Source organism: Excalfactoria chinensis, chromosome 1, assembly GCF_039878825.1.
Source record: "Excalfactoria chinensis isolate bCotChi1 chromosome 1, bCotChi1.hap2, whole genome shotgun sequence".
In the NCBI taxonomy this organism is placed as follows: Eukaryota; Metazoa; Chordata; class Aves; order Galliformes; family Phasianidae; genus Excalfactoria; species Excalfactoria chinensis.
This window is the reverse complement of record NC_092825.1, coordinates 85,561,846-85,579,372: the sequence shown is the minus strand read 5'-3', so window position 1 is coordinate 85,579,372 and position 17,527 is coordinate 85,561,846. Positions and strand designations below refer to the sequence as shown.

The window sequence follows — 17,527 nt, the reverse complement described above, 5'->3', positions numbered from 1 at the left end:
AGGCAAGAGCAACTCATTCCTTTTTATTTAAAAAAGGAACAAACCAAGAAAACACAATGACAGAAACAACAGAAGACATCAGTGCTAAAAAACAGTGTTGCATTGAAATCTTGAATTAAATGAACTGAAACTATTAAGATTCTAGCTCAGCTCTAAGCTGCTAAACCTTACTCTCATGCATGGATATAACTGAATTTACTCATATTTTTATCAAAGTAACAAGCCTAATAGTAAAGCCTACCCAATTAAGAAATCAAAAAGAAATCACAGACTAAATCTTCTTAGGATAAAACAGAGGTTAACGCAGAAGATCATACCCTTGGAAGAAAGGTTCTGACTTTAGAAATGTAATGCTGCCTCTCCAGCATTGAGATTTGTTGTTTGGTGTTTTTTTGCTTTGGTTTGCTTTTTGTTTTCTTTTTTTGGTGCTTGTTTTCTTTTGTGTGTTGATTTTTAATACAGCATTTATATAAGACTGTGCAAAACAGGTGATTTTTGTTATTCATAATTTTTTAGCAACTCATTTTCTTACTTATGAAGAAGCTTTTAGGTTGACCAATTTTTAGCTCTTTTCAAAGAGAACATTTTTATATCAAACATATCAAAGAAATTTTTTCATGGATTTGTTCTCATGATGCTGGGTACTTTTCCAGCCAAGAAAAATTGGCAAATAGTGCTCTCTGCAAGCACATGACTTATTAAAAGTGTCTCTACATTTCTTCTCACTTAGGAACTCCTAAGTTTAAACCCAGCACAGCAATTATGGTATGCGCATGTATTCGTACACAGACATTAGATCTATTCATTAGCTGTCATTAGTTGGCAGAGTGGACAGTCAGTCTACAGGCTATGCATTTCACAACAAATGAAAGGGAAGTGTCAAGAAGAAAGCTTTATGTAGCAAAAGATGACAAATTAGTACAGCTTTATTTCAAATTCACAGTTAGTACAAGACAAAATGAGTAGGTTCAACAGCAAGTCATAAATCAAACTTACGAAATGAAAGTAAAGAATTCATATGCAAACAGAATCTCTGGCAACAGAACCAGTATATATCACATCACACTGATAAAATAAATAAGAATAGATCAGAAATAAATTGCTGAGAGGAGCAAATGCCTAAGAAAGCAGGAAACAGGAGCAGAGTCCCTAACTCAATACAGCTCAATAACAACCTCCTCTGCACTGAATACAGGAGGACACTTAGCAAAATGGTGCCCTAACACAGTCAAATGTCTTCAGAAATCTCACAAAGCTACTAATGAAAGCAAAAATTGCCAAATGTCAATATTAATATTTGATGCTATTGTAACTAAGGCTCTGATAAGCAGTAGTAGTAGTCTTTCTTTGATTAGTCAAATACAGAAAATGGCAGGAACTTTCTCAACATCATTGTACTCTAAAAATTCTTATGAAAACAAATCAGAACAGTAGGAAAGTAATTCCAACTTGCTCCTGCAGGTCTGTCTTGAGATCAGATGTGTTTCCTATCTGATTTACTGCCAATAATGTCTAAGGAGAGACTTTCACTAGCTTCATTGACATAACAGATAGCCCCTTAAAATAGAATATGGCTTTATAAAGACATAACCAGATGTGTAGATGATGGCAAAGCAGTGGATGTGGTCAGTCTAGACTTTAGTAAAGCATGTGACACCACCTCCCACAGTATCCTTGCAGATAAACAGAGGAAGCGTGGTCTGGACAGTCAGGTAGTGAGCTGAATTGTGAACTGGCTGAAGGAAAGAAGCCAGAGAGTTGTGGTCAATGGGACAGAGCCTAGTTGAAGGCCTGTGTCTAGTGGAGTCCACCAGTACTAGGACCAGCACTATTCAATAAATTCATCAGCATCTTGGGTGAGAGAATAGAATGCGTTGTCAGCAAGTTTGCTGATGACACAAAACTGGGAAGAGTGGCTGACATGCCAGAAGACTGTGCTGCCATCCAGTGAGACCTAGACAAGCTGGAGAGTTGGGTGGGAAGAAATTTAATGGTATACAAAGGCAAGTATAGAGTCTTGCATCTGGGTAAGAACAACCCCAGGCACCAGTACAGGTTGGGGACTGACCTGTTGGGAGAGCAGAGAAGAGAAAAGGGTCCTGGAGGTCCTGGTGTACAGCAGCATGAACATGAACTAGCAATGTGTCCTTGTGGCCAAGAAGGCCAGTAGCATCCTGGGGTGTATTAGAAGATGTGTGGTTAATATATCAAGAGAAGACTTCCTTCCCCTCTATTCTGCCCTGATGAGACTGCATCTGGAATACTGTGTCCAGTTCTGAGCCTCTCAGTTCAAGAAGGACAAAAAACTGCTTGAGAAAGTCCAGTGCAGAGCCACAAAATTGATTAACGAAGTGGAGCATCTCCCTTATGAGGAAAGGCTGAGGGATCTGGGTCTCTTTAGCCTGGAGGAGACTGAGGGGTGACCTCATTAATGTTTATAAATACGTAAAAGGTATCAGGAGGATGGAGCCAGGCTCTTTTCATGGACATCCAATGATAGGACAAGGGGCAGCAGCTGCAAGCTGGAACATAGGAGGTTCCACATAAATATGAGAAAAAGCTTCTTTACAGTGAAGGTAACAGAGCACTGGAATGGGCTGCCCAGAGAGGCTGTGGTGTCTCCCTTGGTGACATTCAAAACCTGCCTGGATATGCTCCTCTGTGAACTAATCTAGGTGCTCCGGCAGGGGGATTGTACTAGATCTTTTGAAGTCCCTTTCAAACCCCAATATTCTGTGAAAATGAAAGTAAGCTCACAGATATCAAACCTACATTCAAATTTTGTGTCTGTTCACTGATCGACCTGTTCAAAGAAAGGTAAATTAAGAGATAAATTAAGAGATTTGTTGTCATTGGAGTAAGTAGATCTTTTTCTTTTCTTTTTTTCCCTAATACAACTTGAATTAAATATTTTCAGTTTCAAAAAACTTAAAGATGCACAAAGAGAAAGGGAAAAATGAACAGAATGCTCACAAGAACAACTTCTCCACTATACGCTGTTTATTTCAGCTAAGAACTCCAGCTCCTAAGACTTATATCATCACATTGCAATTCATTTTTTGAAGAGTTAACTGTTAGCAGCATCTAATTAATCGAGGCTAGAATAAAATTAGAGGTTTCCTCACTATTTGTGTTTCCTTTAGGGTCAGGAGAACATTTTTGCTGCTTTGAAAAGTTATCAAGGAGGAAGTGAAAATAAAAAATAACTCAAAAGAAAAGAACAGCACCCAATATAACCCAAGTTACTAAGTAATACATCCCCTCCAAAAAAGCACTGATATGCTAACTTAACTGTAGAGTGGCTGAGATCTTTATTCAGACTCACATGGACTGACTTCATTTTAAAACGACTTTCTACATGTGTGGAGTTCTGGGTACAATAACAAAAATGTCTGGCCAGAGAAAGATCCTACAGCCAAGCCAATATCCTACAGAAAAGCAATATTGCTATACTACTGTTGGTAAATACTGCTATACTACTGTTGGTAAATACTGCTATACTACTGTTGGTAAATACTGCTATACTACTGTTGGTAAATACTGCTATACTACTGTTGGTAAATACTGCTATACTACTGTTGGTAAATACTGCTATACTACTGTTGGTAAATACTGCTATACTACTGTTGGTAAATACTGCTATACTACTGTTGGTAAATACTGCTATACTACTGTTGGTAAATACTGCTATACTACTGTTGGTAAATACTGCTATACTACTGTTGGTAAATACTGCTATACTACTGTTGGTAATGCAGGTGCTTCTAAACTGTAAAGAGAATGATTTCTAGAGTAACAAATTTGGCACTACGATTTCTTTACCAAGCAAATTAAAAAACAAACAAACAAAAAACCCACAACAAAACAAAAAAAAAAGGAAAACAAAACACTGGAATAGAGTATTAATGACTGTTCAAATGAGTTTCAGCATTACTTTATCGATACTATGTAAATAAATTACATGGAAAACATTTCTGATGGGACTCTTCATATTTGCATACCCTTAATCTTCAATATAAATTGGAGGAGTCAGTAAGAGCAGAAGGAGAAGTGTAAACACTATGTGCCGTTTTCTAATAAGAAAACCCATTTTAATAATAATCGAGCCTATGTCTGGAGATCAATTTGATCTAGTCAGAATTTGATGGGCTCTGGGGTACGCTTCATTTATTTCACTTTATGAAGTGAAGGAAAGAGAAAAACCTGGATGAAATTTATAACTTGAGTAATGTAAAATGCCTTTTTGATAGGTTATACTCCTGAAGTTTTTTCAAGAATGGAGCTAAAATAAAAAGATATCACCAGAAAAGAAGCAGAAAAAAAAAAGAAAAAAAAGACTCAGATGTTAAAAGGTTAAGATTGAGCAAACTCAAGCAGTCATGGACGTTCAGCCCTGGATCACCATCATTTTGATATTCCAAGCTTTGCTTGTTAGTTTGGCTTTAAGTCCTTTGTGGCTTTATTCATTGCTTCCTCACATGCTCTTTGATTTTTATTCTACTGTGTGATATATGCTTCAGTTAAAAAAAGGACTCCAAATAAAACATCATAAGACTGGAACACATTTATAGATGGATGTGAAGGATCACACACTTCCAGTATGGCTTTTCTAAAGAAAAGAGGAAAAATGCCTAAATAATAAAAACAGATAAATTACATAGCCTTTCTGAAGTGATTTTGAACAAGAAGAAATCAAACCTTATGACCAAGATGGAGAAAATATAATGCATCACCTCAGAGCCACTGATGACAAGCCATTGATTTCAATAGCATAACAATGATCAATTGAGAATGTGCCTGAAACTCTTGAAGTTTTGAAAATGAACCAAGAAACTGAACCTCACCAAAACTGCCCATCCTTGTTAATGCATGGCTCTTTTATTATCAGTCTCAGCCAAGAAGCATTCACTCTCATATTATTGGTCCCTTAGCAATCAATCAAATGAACTTTTTATTTAGTACTATGGTTAATTTCTGAATTTGATGCTTTTCTCAAGCTACGAGAAATCAGATGCATCAGTTTAACTAAGTTTTTGGTTGGGCACAGCAACCCAAAGAAAACATAGATTTTCAGAAAGGTACCATTCCTATCCCAACTATAAAATAAGCTGCCACTGGAGCTAATTATGAAGACAGCATTTGAATAGATCATCCTTATTTTTATTTATGTAGATAATATCTACATATTTTAATGGGGCTGAAGTCAGCATTTATTAGGTATGATTGACTCACCTCATCTTATAGTAAAAGACAGGCCTACAGCTGAGAGACAGAGAAAGTAAGAGACTAAATCTGATTTGTCTGAAAACCTACCTAGTAGGGTCAAAAATGTTAGGGGTAGTACTGAGCTGACAACTCCTTATTGCTTGGTGACAGTTGGTGCTTTTCCAACACCCACGGGCAATAAAAACCCTTTGGGTGGAGGAATGTTTACGCAGGAGTTATATTGATAATTTTTTGCTCAATTTCTGTTCACCCATTGCTGAAATACTGCATTTTCTCAGACTGAAAACTACATCATTAGATGTATTTCGTGTACTTACAGGCCTGTATGTTACGAAATGCTACTAAGTGCAGCAACATGGTGCTTTTTGGAAGAGTCTATTGGTTGCATGCTGGCAAAACACTTAAATACACATGCCTTTTTGTTTTGCTCGCTGTTTGCTCTTTTATTGCTCTTGAGAACAAACTGAATGCCATAAGATTCTTTAGGTAGGTAGGTGACTGTCAGCTCTTAAAATCTCTGACTTGTAAAACATAAAAATAGAATAGGCCTTTTTTTCTGACAGCTGGCTCAGATGAATGAGATAAATCTCATATTTGGTGTTTTTAATGCCTATAATGTGCTGCTTACTGGCAAAGAACACTCCTCATCCCCCCTTCCCCACACAAGCTCACTCTGAAAGGTGATAGGTACCTAGAGACAGCACTCAGCATAGATCTACACTCCTGGGGAAAAACAGAGATTGATTTTTTCATCTGTACTACAGCTTTAGCATTTACACTGCTTTGTTAGTATTGCAACCCTATATTTGTACAGGATGTTTATGGTCATTATATTGGACATTTCTTATCTATAGTTGCAGAACATGTTGATGGCTTTTTTTTGGGGGGGGGGAGTGGGAGGTGGGGATTGTTCCTTTGAGACAGAGGGAGTCAGCTGCTATTTTTTCCCTACTAGGGAATGACAACGATGTTATTTTAAGCAAGAGCTCATAATCAAAAGATTCATTTCCCCACTACCCACAATATATTTCTGCTTGCAGCACAATGACTTACTGTCTTTGAAAGACCTCACATTTCTAGCAAAGAATTCAGAGCAAAGTTGATGTGAAAACTCCACCCAGCAAGATAAAAACCTGTCCTAACTTCCTCTCTCTCCTTGAGCGGTACAGCTTGCCAAAGCCTGTATACCTGTTGAGTCAAGGTATTTAAGGTAGCATTGCTCCCAACTTTGACAGGTTAGGTCTAACTTCTCAGTAGTCTGCAAACATTTTTCAGTTGTGTTTAGTCTTCCAGATGACTCCTAAAGATATGAGAATGCTTTGTAGCTACATAATGAAATGTTAGCACTAAAATCTGGGTCAGCGAAAGTATAAAACGGAGAAGAACTTAACTGCTGTGCTTTTGTATGACCTCAGCATCAAAGATAGAGCTGACTGATCATACAACACAGCAAAGCTTAAGTCAGGCTCTCCCTCTGAACTGGGTCTCAGATTCACTGGAACTATAGGAAAGCTTCCTTTTTCCTTTGCACAGAAGGAGGCCTACAAGCACGTTGTACATACATCTGCACTTTACCACAAACACAGATCTCAGTGTATCAGAACCTGGCTGGGTTTTGGGAAAGAGGAGCAACGACTTTAAAAGGCGACAGCATCTGAAATCAGAAAGTACAACTTCTCTTTGCCCCAGACAAAACATAGCCACATAGCAGAGTAAATATGCAGTGTGTTAAACAAGCTCTGTGTTTTCCCATAGCTCCTGAGCACAGCCCATAAGCCTACTGGAGCAATCACTCTACTGAACATTCATCTGTCTCCTAAATCATGTTAAACCAATCATGCTGTGTGGAGAAATAGGAGAATGACGCATGGCTGAAGATAATAATACCTGGGAAGAAAATATAAAACAGTAACCTGTTCAATTTTCTGCCACTGAAGGAGTAGCCCTGATTGAAAGCTTTTTGGTTTTTTTTTCCTTCAGTCTAACATAACAATCATTTGAACAACACAGCCTCAGCTATGGCCTTCTAGAGAGCCTGCTGTCTATTCTACTGTCAGGAAATTCTTCATTTCTGATTTTCCCCCTTTTATAATTTCTCCTAATTACCACTTTTTCTGTGTTGTGCCAAGGAGCTCCCCCATCAAAGCTTAAACCCCTGGGAAGACAGCGGGCTATTCCTTACAGTGGTGTCTTAGCTAGTTCAGCACTTGTTCTTTCCTCCTATAGCAACTAAACCAACATATTATCAGCTGCATCACATGCACATACACACTTTAAGTGTAACCAATTGAGGAGTACAAATGCATGTTTTTTTTTTTCTTTTTGATGTTTGGCAAGGGTGGCAGCTCTTGAGACAAAGCTGAATTTAGAGCCATCAGCTTTTCGGTGGTCTTTTAGGAAATTGTTTCCTTCCCCTTTGAAATTCTAAACTTCCCCCTTTTCACTTTAGAGTAAAATACAGACTTCTTTGGGGATAGTCTGCCAGCAATTTCAAATTGCTTCAACTGGTTCTTCCACGCGATGATGCACTTGTGCTAGGGAGACTGTTGCATATTGTACCTTTCAAACAATTCTACTCCCAGCACAGAATTAAATGCTCATTAGTGCGAGTGGGATAGGCTTTACAGACTAGAAAGCCAGGGTACTCAATAAGTGTTGGGAAAAAAATAGGTCTGAGCAAAAAAGTAAGCAAGAATTTGGCTGTTACACTCCTCCAGCCTTTCCCCTTTTTTCCAGAGGATTTCAACCTCTCAGTTCTGTTGAACTATTACCTAATATCAATCATTGCTGCAGCAAAAACATGCACCTTTTTAAAAAAAAATCCTTTGGTATCATTAAATCATAATTATACGTGTTTATGGTGTTCTTTGGAATAGGTTATTGGATTTTCACCTCCCCTTTGCAGTATGCATAGTAAAAGATGAGCAGCAATGATATGATCTCATTCAAACTTGAGAAATGTGCTGCTTGTTCATCAATATTCTCTCGTGTTTAGCAATGGCTTCAAGTATACCACTTCTTTCTCCTTTGCCATCCTTGTATGATTTTTCTTTTTAATTTGTTAAGGAATAGAATAAAGGCTTTGCGATCTCTAATCCTTTGTCAAATTTGGCTTAAAATGGCTAGCAAGGTCAAAAGTGTATTGGATAGTAGATGAACAGACAGTGTGATCACATAAATCTTATCTTCAAAGGACAGTAGGAAAAAAAATCACCATTTAAAATTAAAAAGCCATTCCTTATCTGTTCTTAAGTAGACTTTAATCCACCTTGGGAAGAAAAAAGAAAAATACGTTGATCTATTCATTACATTTTTTTTGTCCTTACTGGTGACTGCTCTGCTTGTATTTGACTTCTAGTATTTTTAAAATACTTTATTATAAGAGCAGAAATTAGACAATCTGCTTAATTAGCATTTAATTCATTTGCTTTGATATTTTTTTTCCTTGTCTTTGAGTAGTGGAAGCTCCTGTTTTCCATTACTTTCCAAATAATAATCAAATCATATTTTACTGCTTGTTCACTATTATTTCTTTTAAATATCTGAAAATCTGCATCACACAGAGTAAGCCTTTGCTTAAAGTCCTGAGTACTAAGAGGTACATGGTAAGACACATAATTCAACCTGAGCTGTGTGCCAGGCCCTTACTCCTTCCCTTCCCTTGTAGGGAGCTTCTTTAGACACAGTGACAAGGCATAAATGATGTGATCTGATGATAGTCAGTCACATGTACTTACATTTGGAATTTCTTATACACTATCACATATCAACTTCTTTTCCATTCTTCTCTTAATTGCAAGTGTTTCCAGCTGTCCTACACCCTCTCATCAGCTGGGACTAACCCAGCCATACATATTCATAGCCCGTACTCTTAAAATCTTGTTATCTGACACTTTTTGACTTTCTTATATAGACTATTTCACTCTTATTTATTTATTTCTGGCTGACATATACCAGAATTCATCTGTACACCATGATGAGTGAAAACTGCTCTCTCTAATTAAACCTTTTAATTATAAAAGATGGAGATTAGTTATTTACATGAAATCAGCTTTGCTACTAAGAAAAACCTTTATTGGTATTTACATGATTGCTTGCTGCATGTTTCCTCTTATAATTGTACACGTTAGCTCTTAATGGAATGAAAAGGGCACTAGGACCCAAAGTTTTTAATCTGCTATGCTGGCATTCCAAAAAGTCACCAAATAGATGCTTGGCTGAAGACAATTTTTTCAATGGAACAGTGTACATCCATTTTCTTCATCTAAAGTGTGGAGGTGTACCTCACCCTCCTAGTTTTTCCAATGTACTAAATAAATTAAAAGAAAAACACATCAAAGGAACCTAATAGTATTTAAACCTCTTTTGCAAAGATATGACTTATAGCTAAAAGACACACATACAAAAAAACCAAGCACAAAAAAACCCCTAAATTCAGTACTTATCCCTTTGAAGTTAGCGAAGTTCTCTGAAACAAAAACAATGGACTTTGTTATGGAATAAAAGTGTTTTTAGAGAATGCAATTACATTCTTCAGCCAACTTGAACCTTGTCTTTATGATTTTTTTTCCCCTCTCCCTTCCCTCCCTCCCTCCTATTCCCTCAGCAAAAGCATCTTGAAAGATGTCTGCAGTATAGAACTAGAAACTGAAAAAGAATGATTGCTAGATTTACAATCTGAAGAAATATATAAGAAAGTAATTCAGAAAGAAGTCAGTTTTCTTATGCTTCAACTGAGAGGAGATTCTAACTTGGATGTCCAACTATTGTACAAGTTGTACTCATTCTGCCATCCTAAATGCAACCCTTTAATTACACTTTGGTGACTGATTTCAACACTTCATCCCTCTGCATTTAAATACATTAATACAAGTATTAAGGGCTACTTGAGTGGCAGAAGAATGCTGTTTATTTGCATCTGAGAGGCACATAACTGCAGTGCCTGCAGGCAGCCTCACCAGAGCTTTAAAAATATACCAGCCTCAGGAAATGATCTGTATTCAAACTTAAACATTTCTTTGTACATAGGACCACTTAAAACAAACAAAGAATTCAACAGCAATAACAACACAACCAGAGAGAGTTATACAAAACCTTTGCTTAAGAGCAGAGAAAAATACCATGGTTACTTCCTCCTTCATCCACACTTTGTAAAACTGATTCTAACACAGAAATAGTTTGCATCCTTCTTAACTTCTTTAAAAATATATATATGACATTTTTAAGCATTTCCACTCAGCTCTCATTTGTACCAGCTGTAGAATACAGAAGTTGTTAATATAACCAACCCTGACAATCCTACTTTCAGATACATAGCCTGTGAATTATGTATAAAAATGAGCTACAGTCTATAATTTACAAACAGTGTAAGTCACAACAAAATTTAACCTGCTTCCTACCCTCTGTGGAAATACAATATCCCTAGTGCTCTTGAGACTGAACCTTTGCCATGATCTGAGGTTTGAACAAAAGCTTTAGAGTTCTTCTGGACTTCCCTTTGATAGGTCATGACTGTAAAAGTCAACCAAAGTTTGATAGCTAAGTGGCCTTCCAAAGAAAACCGACCAGAATGATAATCATACAACAAAATGTGGCAAAATGGTACTGATGAAATGAGAGGAATATAAGGCATCACCCCTGACTCCTCTCTTAGGCTCCCCATCTTTGAAACGTGGGGCTGCTGATGCATTTACCAATATCTTATGGCTCGCTGAAGAGCAATCACAGACCTGATTTCTTTCTAGGAATCACTTGGGTCGCATAAAGCACGCCACAACAGCTTCAAATTTCTAGAAGTATCACACAATCTCTTCTTGCTAAGTCTTCTATCTATCTTCCCATCCTCCTTGTTCAACTTTTCAAGGCCATCAATCAATAAAGTCATTAAACTCATGATTACATTTCATATATGCATAAAATATGGGTTGTTTACAACATCCTGCTTGTCAAGCAATTAAAATTTGCAGACATTCATAAAACTTAAGGTAGAGGAAATGATGCGGATCTGAAACTTCCATAAACAGCCATCTGTCCATCACATAATAGGGGTGAGGAGAATGCATTTGAACCAATTTTGGTAAGGAAGTACACAAAAAGATTGATGGACCAGGTGACCTGAATGAGCACTGTGGGTCCAAGCAGATGTTATGTGTATGTTGACAGGGTGCCAGTGGCACCACTCCGCTTCTTAAAGACCTGTCTTCTTATTGTCATTAAACTAATCCCTCTTGTACCTCTTTTAGGAGAGGGAGGAAATGCTCACAGGATATAGCAGTAAATGGTAGCCATGGTAGTAAAGAATGAGAAATATTAAAACTATAACAAGACCCAGTAGAGAACAAATGAACAGTTTTATTACCCACCCACTGGGTCTCTGCAAATGACAGATGCAGTTTTACAGACTGCATAACGATTTCTCAATTTATGCTAGCCTAGGAACTAAGTTAACGTGTTCATGAAGAAGCTTGCTTCTTAACTAATGAAAAAATAGATTTGATTATCAAAGTGTTTAGGAAAAGAAAAAAACCTTTAAAACAACAACAAAAAGCCTACAAACTGTGAAACAGAATCACAAAATTGTAGGATTTAACCTCTAAAATTCATCAAGATCATCACCCCTTGCTAAAGGAGTTCCCTACAGGAGACCACAGAAGAAAGCATCGAGGTGGGTTCTGAATATTTCTGGAAATGGAGATTCCACAGCCTCTCTGGGCATGTTCTTTCTATGTGGTGGTTTGTTCCTCTTGTTAGAGATTTCAATCGATTCTTATAATCTGAAATGCATTATCAAATGTACTTCGTGACACTCTTAATTTGTACCAAACCTAATGTGGTGAGCATAAATAGAGGCAGTAATGGACAAAAATTAAAAATGGCAGCATTTGGACTAAAGTTCAGTTTCCAAGATATTGCTCTGGCTTTATTTTTACTAATCTGAATAAAAATAGGATAGCGCAGAGATCACAGACTAACCCTAGAAGGTAAGAGCAGTATACATGTTACTAAATTCTGAAAACACAGAAGAAAACACTACTTATAATACACTGCTTTACGTTCTGACTTTGCAGAAATATGGAGTAATTTGCTATGATAAGGTCCCAGCATCTTTTGCATATTATACTTTGAAAAGAGAAAGCTCTGCGAGAAAGTATAAAAGAAGCACTCAATAGAAAGAACACTGCATGATTTGGTCAGTGACACAAAACCCACAGATTACCTACAGATTATAAGTAAGTATTCAGTATACAGTTTATATCTTACATCATTCTATGATTATAAATTGTGATATCTCATGTTTATTCAGATTAGTTTGATTATGCAATGCTGAAGCACAACAGATACTGCTACTAATGCTCCAAAGGACTTTCAGGATGAGTTTAATCTGTCTGAGTGTAGGAAAAAACTCTCGAAAAGTTATTTACCATTCTTAGATTACTGGCTTCTTCAATATGAGGACTATTTCATGGATAGGGGAAAGTCTGAGACACATCCTTTTCCATATCTATTCTTACTTGAAAATTAAATACAATCTCATAGAATCACAGATTCAATAAGACCTTTTAAGGTCATCCATTCCAATCACCAACCCAACCCCACTATGCCCACTAACCATGTCCCTTAGTGCCAAACCTACACAGTTCTTGAACACCTCCAGGGATGGTGACTCCACCACCTTCTTGGGCAGCCTGCTCTAGTACTTCATCACTCTTTCCAAGAAGAAATGTTTCCTAACATCCAACCGGATCAAGCAATCTGGAGTGTTCTTCTTACACTTCAGAACTTGCTCCATAATAATATATTGGGTTTACAGTTATGGTATAAGGGAATCATAGAATCACAGAATGGCCTGGCTTGAAAAAGACCTCAAAGGTCAAATAGTTTCAACCCCACTGTCATTTTCAGTGTTACCAACCTCTAGGATCAGGCTACCCAGAGCTACATGCAACCTGGCTTTGAATGTCTCCAGGGATGGGACATCCACATCCAATCCTTTCTGGACAACCTGTTCCAGTTTCTCCACCACCTCTGTGTGAAAAGCTTCCTCCTAATATCCAACCTAAGTCTCCTGTTTTATTCTAAACCACTCCCTCTGGTCCTATCACCATCAAACTATGTGAACAGTTGTTCCTCCTCCTGTTTATACACTCTCTTAAACTACTGGAGGCTTGAAAGTTCACAAATTAGGGTTCTGGGATTCAAAGGTCTCCATCTCTAGAGATCACTGTCATTAAAGAGAGTTTGGCTTAAACGTACTCGTGCAGGAGTGCTGTCACTGATGCAACTGTGGCTTCTAGGCAGGGACATCTGAGACTTGATGAAATTTGAGGATAAGCAATTTAATGAATAAGTAACACATAATTAAAGTACTGTTAAAACAACTTTGCATTAGCTGTGTGCATACTATTACTCTTAGGGCTTTTCTGAGACCTAGTGGGCCTCAGTTCTTAATTTTTGGCATCTTAGACGCAGATCTTTTCCAGCCGGAAGATAAAACTGAGTTGCTACCACATGGAGTAGCATCTTTTGAGATATTATAAATTAACAAACTGATAAACCATAAGTGAGACCCAAACACATTCTTTTTTGAATTGTCAAAAAATACTATCCCAGTTGCCTAAAATTCTGTTTGTTCACAAAATCTCCCTTCCTACAGGAAAACTGATTCAGAGCTCTTAAATTTATACATTAAGAATGTCACTACTGCAATGATCTAACGAAAGCTGGTGCAACAGATTAGGCTTTACAGTACCTGAACTATAGTTTCTGTAAGTAATATGAAGCAAGGTTTCAAGAAGCCATGAAATTATGAGAACCTCCCATAGATGCTCTGGACATCAGAAATAGGGAGAAGTAGAAGTGAGGAAGTGTGGGAGATCTGATGCTTTTCCTTTACCACAAAACAGTGTAAAAGTCCTGACAAGGCACAATATCTGCGCCTCCATCAAAAGAGGATGGTACATTTTTGCTCCATGATGTAACTAGGATGTGCGCAAAAATGTATTGCATTTCTAGAATCCTGAGAAACATGTAGATGAATTATCTGAACTTGCTTCAATGATACAAACTCTTCAGTTCAAACCTATTTCTCATAAGTACCAAAGAGAAGAACACTTACACTTTTGTGACTTGTACAACTCTCTCTGCTAAAGCAGACATACTGTGTACTAAATATTGCCATGCTACTTGCAATATTCTATTAATCTTGTCAAATAATAGCTTCAAAGAGAAAAGAGTTCTTCATAGACCCTCAGAAAGCCCCCAAGCTATAACTAGTCCTCAAACTACAGCTTATTTTTTTGTTCTTTCTTCCAGCCACAAAATCAATAGCTTTACCTACATGGAGAGTTCCTCAATAGAGTATCTAGATAGTGAGAAATAGTAGGCACTATGGTGCATATAGCATACAGTCTTGAAAGTGGAAGAGTTGAGGCACATTAAAACCTGCTAAAATCAGAAAAGCTTGTGGAAGGCCTGAGATCCAGTTGCCTTCATTTACTTTGAAAGTGAATCACCTCAAACTGTAATATATTTGCAAGGAAGATGGCTGAAGCTCCTACATGAGTTATCGTGTTAAAAAATGCTCCCAAAATTTTCCATGTCGGAAGAGAATTTGTGCCATCCATATCCCATTGCTTTCTTGACTGTGTATGAGACTTACTCCCTTTCTTCTCTTTGTATTTCAGAGATTAGACAGCGCAAATATTTTAGAATAACATTATAAACATTTCCCAAGAATGACAGTGATATAGTTGCTAGAGCTCACTGCACTTCTCCAGCAAAACAAAGATCTGACAGAAAACAGTAGATCGTTGAATCTGAAGTGTTTAATTCAAATCAGTGGCAGGAAAGACTACACAGCACCAAATTCTGAATGCTGCCACGTTGGTGACTCAAGGACAGACATACCCTGGGCATATAACCCTGCAGAGACAAAGCCATCCATTTGGTCTTTGCAGCCAGCAGCCTTAGTTTTGCTGCTTATAGAAGCAATGACTTTGACAAGCACAATAATTTCACTGAGCAGCCCAAGTATCCAGGGCCCTCCTGGCTGCCAGAATATAAAATAAATAGAGAAACTTTATAAGAGAACAGACATGGAGAGCGGGAGTTTTCCATACACCCAAAGGAACCTGGTTTCCAACCAGCTCTAAAAACTCTTTCAGCAGAGAAGCCCCATATAACAAGTGCTGCTCCTCAACTACTGCATCTGGCAATGTTACTAAATGAGTCCTGAGGGTGGGAAAGTCTGGATTTGGTGCATCTGCACAAATTTCTAGTGTAGAAACTATATATAGATATACCTGCTTTATTTAGCATGACTTCATCCTCTTCAGAAATATGTCAGTGTAATATAATATGAAGTGCTGTGGGGACAAAAATGCCCTCGACTTTTTTCCTGGACTTCCCAAATCACTTGCATTCCCTTAGTCAACAATATCTTGAATGTCTCCCCTTTTCTCTTGTCAAGTTCAGAGCCCAGTTTAGTCCACTCCCTTAAGAGAGAAATATACTTTGCTATGCTTGTTCTCTATCAGATGAGGGAAAGAGTTCATGGGTTCTAACAGGTAAAGCTGCTCATCTCTGAAATAAATACACAGAACTACAGCATAAGAAAATAAGAAAGTACAACCCAATCTTTTAAAATTTGTTTTTTAAACACTTACTGGGGACCATAATAATTCTTGTGACAGACTATGTTGCCAAAAACCTTAAAATGAGGACAACAAGAAAAATGACAAATGTGACCGTTAAAGAGGCAAAAATGAAGACAGGAGAGGAAGAGACAAAGCAAGCAACAGCTACTTCAGCTACTCAAGGCCAACTTTGCTAAACAGTTGCTAAATGTTCAGAACAACTCTTCTGAAGGCAAGTTGAACGCTCTGTTTCAATCCTAGTTAATACAAAAGAACTCACAAATGGTCAACCACAAGTAATCTTGGCAAGAAATTTCCTTTGCTCAGAAGACACCAGGTTATCCGTGAGGGATATTACCACATCTGAAGAACCTTACATTCAAATTTAATTTACTGTGCATCTCTATGTGCAATATTAGCATTTGCTTTTTTTGTTTTCCTTTAGGAACCTATATTTGAAATTGTTTTAGATTTTAGTACAATTCAACATGCACCATCATTTGAATGTTATACAGTCAATTTTCTGAACATGGTTTTACTACTAAGCAGTAGCGCTGCAGAAGCAGGGCCATACTGGAAAAAGAGATTTCTGTGCTGCATAAGAGCTCTTAGGTTCTTCACCTGTTTGCCACTTTGGCTGTACAAGGTAAGCAAGAGACGAGAACAGTGTCAAGACAAGAATTACTCAAACTCAGGGCAGAAAATGCTAATTCCTTCATTCAAGAAGATTTATATCCTTATCCTATCACAGATTGCTGGCAACACAAGGCAGCTTCTCCCTTCCTGTAAATCTGCGCTTACCTACAGGTTTCATTAGCAGATTGAGGAACAGAGTGGCATAAATGTTAACTTGACTATAATATCCTACATCACATCTGATAGCTCTGATATAGCTGATGTAACATTTGAAATATTTGAATATTTTTTATTTTATTTTTTTTGCCTTATGTGTTTTTTGGGGGTTTTGTTTGTAATATTCCCTATTCTACACAAACAAGAATGGTGGTGAACAGTAGGAGATAATACAAGAATGGTAGCATAATAGATAGCCAAAGGTTACCTGTAGGAGAAACTCAGCAATTCTGAGGCCTTCAGTCTAGATGGAAAATGCCAAGGCTAGTCACCCAAACTCCACAAAGAAGCAATCTCCACAAAACACACTGCAGTTGTGGTGGTCAGCCCTTAAATGAAGTACAGGAGAGGTGGAGTCAGGCTACACCACTTCCAGGAGCAGAGCCTTACCTTCACCTGTGCTCTCACAGCTGACCCAATACTTGCCTCAGCTGGTTAATCAGAGGTTCAGGCTGTGATTACCAATTTCCTATACAGTTTGTTTGTTTGTTTACTTCTAATTGTGTGCAAGGCTATAAGAGATTGCAGGCTTCAAAATTACCATTTGGAAGCAAACAGCCCATGGTGACACTAATTCAGAGAGCAATTGACTCCCTTTCCCTTAATAAGAGATACATCTTTCTCACATACATCTATAATTTCTAAAGAGATTTGTATGGCACCCGGTTCATCAAACACCGTAAAGGTTGCCTTTCTTCTGTGTTTCACTTCCTATAAAGAAAATGTGATTTTAGATTAATATCATCAAGAATCATAGGAAAATCTGGATTGCATTTGTTTTGTTGTTGTTGTTTTGTGGGGTTTTCTTTTGCATG

General features: G+C 37.6%; 1 long non-coding RNA gene across 1 annotated transcript; it reads right to left on the bottom strand.

Annotated features, from left to right (window-relative positions):
- Positions 1–1,856: 1,856 nt before the first annotated feature.
- LOC140249860 (uncharacterized) lies at positions 1,857–16,998 on the bottom strand. The gene is made up of 3 exons (XR_011903090.1): positions 16,921–16,998; positions 2,069–2,174; positions 1,857–1,963 (listed from the first exon to the last, which is right to left on the bottom strand). It is a non-coding gene; the product is annotated as an uncharacterized lncRNA (long non-coding RNA).
- Positions 16,999–17,527: the final 529 nt, after the last annotated feature.